This window comes from Vicugna pacos, chromosome 3 (assembly GCF_048564905.1).
Source record: "Vicugna pacos chromosome 3, VicPac4, whole genome shotgun sequence".
NCBI lineage: Eukaryota > Metazoa > Chordata > Mammalia > Artiodactyla > Camelidae > Vicugna > Vicugna pacos.
In genome coordinates this window covers 116,355,810-116,359,921 of record NC_132989.1, presented here as the reverse complement: position 1 = coordinate 116,359,921, position 4,112 = coordinate 116,355,810, and the positions used below count along the sequence as shown (strand labels likewise).

At 50.0% G+C, this 4,112-nt stretch overlaps 1 long non-coding RNA gene across 1 annotated transcript; it reads right to left on the bottom strand.

Moving 5' to 3' along the window:
* Positions 1-2,176: 2,176 nt before the first annotated feature.
* Positions 2,177-3,894, bottom strand: LOC140690035 (uncharacterized). The gene is made up of 4 exons (XR_012065228.1): positions 3,513-3,894; positions 2,987-3,076; positions 2,724-2,866; positions 2,177-2,457 (listed from the first exon to the last, which is right to left on the bottom strand). It is a non-coding gene; the product is annotated as an uncharacterized lncRNA (long non-coding RNA).
* Positions 3,895-4,112: the final 218 nt, after the last annotated feature.

Here is a 4,112-nt window from a genome sequence, read left to right as displayed (position 1 = left end):
GCAGGATTGTAACTACACCCCAACCCTAAGGAGTCGGGGTGGGGCCTCTGTGTCAGTAGGACAGGGACCCACTGTCAAAGCTGCATAAAATGCCTGCTCTTGACCTCTGCTGTGTTTGTCACTTACGTGCTTGCCTTCAAGAGTTCTATTTCCAATCAAGAATAAATTTTGCCTGTTAGTGGAAACAAGTTATTTTTACTTGAACACAGGGGCAGGGCGGAGACACTGAGGTAGATGTGTGCACAATCTGCTGGCAAAAATGAAGTCTAAATCAACTGTTTTAGGCTGATACGCCTTCTAGGGCAGGGACTGTGTGTCACCCTGCAGGGACTGGTCTGCACAGAGGCAGCGGGCCAGGAGTTTTCTGAGCCATGAAAAGTTTTCTGATAAATAATTTTGAAGATGAAATCCAATCACATAATTCTGCACAGCATGAATAAAATCTCCCATAGGAAACTATTCCTTTTTTTAAAAAAATTCTTCTTTTTCTATATTTGCAAAGTTTTTAATTTCTCCAAGACCTTTTAGAACTATGTCCTTAAATCATCTTCACAGGCAATGCTGCCAGGTAGATTCATAGACGGTTCTATGCTGAGCTGAGAGAAAGAAATAGGCGTTAAAAGCTTAACTGGGTTTTCAAACCTGATTTTACTTGCACATGGTCAATTACTTTCCTGCGTCACTTAAACATTACATTAAGTTAATCCTAAAGCAACTGTTAAATCTCTAACCTCAAGGGGTATTTCTAGCAACAACCCTCCAAAGTTTACCTTTTTAAATAATACAGATCATTTTGCATTTGACAGTCTTTCTTATTTTTACCAAATTCTGTGTATCTGCACACACACCCCTGATGTATGTAGTCTTAGTCTCATTGTTTCACGGGTTTCTTCTCACTTTAGTTTTTCCTTTTTATGGTGTTACTTTTCCATGAAGCATTAATTTCTGGAACGGCATACAATTGCGTGCAAGGCTATCTCCTCTCTTTTGCAATTGGGAGCCTCCCAGGGTCTCTGGTCTCACCTGCTGGGGGGCTGTGTCCTCTGCCACTTGTCCTCAGAACCCTGAACTTCATGGCGTCCAGGGTAACAACTTTCCCACACTGAAATGGTGGGAACTGAAACTGTTTTTAGTAAATGATAGCTTGGAGCTTCCTCAGATTTTCTCTAGAAAGCTAGCTTTGGAAATAAAAGTAAAGGCTCTCCTAATCGTCATGCCAATTACTTATTTAATAAATGAACTGGAAAGGGCCTTAGAGGTCGCTGGGAATGACCCGGGCCTTTAATTTGGTTCAGTCAGCACCACGCTCAGTCCTCAGCTCGGGGCCTGTTTGAACACACTTCCTTCCAATCACATAAAGGGTTTTGAAACTCGCCTGTCCCAATGACTTCTAACAGTGAAAGGATTCTATGACAAAAGAAGTGTAACCCAGAGACCTCACTTTTTTGAAGGGTGTTTTAAGACACAGGAAGTTAAATTCATAGTCCAGGCTCCCCATCTAATACAAATAACACAATAAAGCTGGGACCAGAGACGGGGAGCCTGTCATTTCTGGTCACATAGTTGTAGACGTGCAACATATATCTACATACACAGGCATGTGCGGTGCAGCTAAGAGCCAGGCACTGTCTCGGAACATAAAGAAAAAATATATATATTTGGCATATATGTCAAAATGTAAAAATATATAAATTTAAATATATATCTATGCATGTGGTGATGAGTGGTCTCCCAGAAGGTATGCCCAAGTCTTAACCCCCAGAAGCTGTGAGTGCAACCTTATTTGAAGTCTTTGCAGGTGTAATTAAGTTGAGGATCTCAAGATGAGATCATTGTGGGTTTAGGCCGGACCCTAAAGCTAATGGCAGGTGTCCTTATAAAGGAAAAGCTGAGGGAGATTTGAGAAACAGAGACACAGGGGAGAGGGCGATACGAAGACGGAGGCAGAGATTGAAATGGTGAGTCTACCAGCCGGGCAACGTCAAGCTCCGCCAGCAACTCCAGGGGCTGGGAGGGAGGCGGCGATGGATTCTCCCTCAGCCTCTGGAAGGAACCAAACCCAGGTCTGGACTTCTGGCCCTCCTAGGTGGGCAGAGTATTCAGTGCTGTCCTGCGAAAAGCCATTCCTTTGAGCCTCTCTCTTTGAATCTCTGAAAATGTAACTGCCAAGACTTCCGTGACATTGGCACTTTCTTCCCTCGGAAGCAAAGGTCACAAGGGTGTGGCGGCGCGGGGCTGCAGGTGTGGAGGGAAGGGTGCTGGTAACTGAAAGTTTGCAAAGAGCAGACCCAGGAAGGAAGGCACCCCAGGTGGTACGTTGCATTTTATGGCAAGAATGAAGTGAGGAGCCTGCTCTTTACCTAAAAATAGAGATCCTCCTGCTGGCCTTGAAGAGGGAAGCTGCCAAGGTGGGAGGGGCCTCACGGCAGGAGACTGCGGGGTCTCTAGGAGCTGAACCTGCAGGAAACAAGACCCCCGCCCCATAGCTGCACGGGGCTGAATTCTGCCAACAGCGGCCCGAGCTCCAGAAGGAAACACAGCCCAGCTGACTCCCTGACTGCAAACTGGGGAGATGCTGGGCAGAGGACCCGCTAAGCTGTGCCTGGACCCCCGACCCAGGCAAAGTGCGAGACCACAGATGAACGTGATTGTAACCGCTAACTGTGGCTCAGCAATGAAAAACAAACACAGCAGGCGAACCGCACGTTTTCATCTTCCCCTACCCAGAGACGCTGAACTCAGTGGTGAGGAGAAGGTTCTGGCAGAGGACAGCCGGCCTGGCCTTGCCCAGGTGTTACGTTGTGGCTTCTCTGGGCCCCGGGGCACGATCTCCGTCCCCTGCAGCTGCCATGGCAGTCACCGCGAACTGGGTGGATTAAAACAACAGAAATGTATCCTCTCACATTTCTAGAAGCCGGCAGTCCAAGATCATGGTGCTGGCAGGACCACGCTCCCTCTGAAGGCTCTGAGGGAGGATCCTTCTTACCTCGTCAACGTCTGGTGGCTCCTGGCATCGCCTGGCTTGTGGCTGTATTTTGTCAATCCCTGCCCCGATCTGTGCCAAATCGCCCTCTGCCTGTTTGCAGAGGGTTAGGGTTAGGGTTAGGGTTAGGGGCACTTGGCATTGGATCCAGGACACACTCAGATAATCCAGGACGATCTCACCTCAAGATTCTTAATCTAATTACACCTGAAAAGACCCTTTCTTCAAACAAGATACCAGGGCCCAGGACGTGGGCTTATCTTTCCAGAAGCTGCCAGTCAACCTACCTCAGGCATCAGTGCCAACGATCTTGAAATTTGCACGCACACCACATCCCAGCTCTGCCTGCCCTTGACCCGGGGGCAGAGCCCTCCCTCCTCTGTGGTCTGCAGATCACCCTCTCCAGAGGGTGCAGTCCCTGCCTGTCCCTCCCCCAGCCCTGCACCCGCCCCTCTTCTCAGCATCCTGGCCCTGGTGAGGGGCTGGGCAGAGCTGGCAGGGACTTGCCACATCCAGCAGGCCGGCTCACCCAAGGAGGCCCAGCAGCGGAAGGGACACGTGGGCCTGCTGCTTTTCCAGTGAGAATTTGTCCGAGGAGAAGGCAAGAGGCAAGGCCGCCGATGTTCCGCAGAGGGCAGCTCGGGGTCAGCTCATTTCATTCGGGAACGCCTGTTGACTCCTTGAGGTGAGTGAACCACAGCTTCGAAAGTGCACCTTTTCCCTTGAACTGGAGTTTCCTCTCTCAAGTTTGCTCTAAGTAATGAACACCTGTGGGGAGCTGTGTACTGAGTCACCGGCCGGTGGCACCGGCACAGGTCTTGCCGTTTGGCCCTGCAGATGCTTCCCCGGGGCCCTGACTCATCGCCCTCACCCTCCTGGCTGTGAACAGACAGATGACTTCAGGGACCAGAGAGCATCTGGAGAAAGAGAAGATTGATTTTTGTGTAAAAAGTTTTCCCAGGAAGGGAAATGAATCACCAACAGCCGTGAGGAAACACCACCGCCCTCTGAGACCCAAACCCCCATGGCCCACAGCAGGCCCCGCCGAGGACAGCGGGGGACGCCCCTCCCCTTCCGTCAGATTCTCCCGGTCACCTTGGCTGCTTGCTCCTCTCTCTCTACTGGCTGA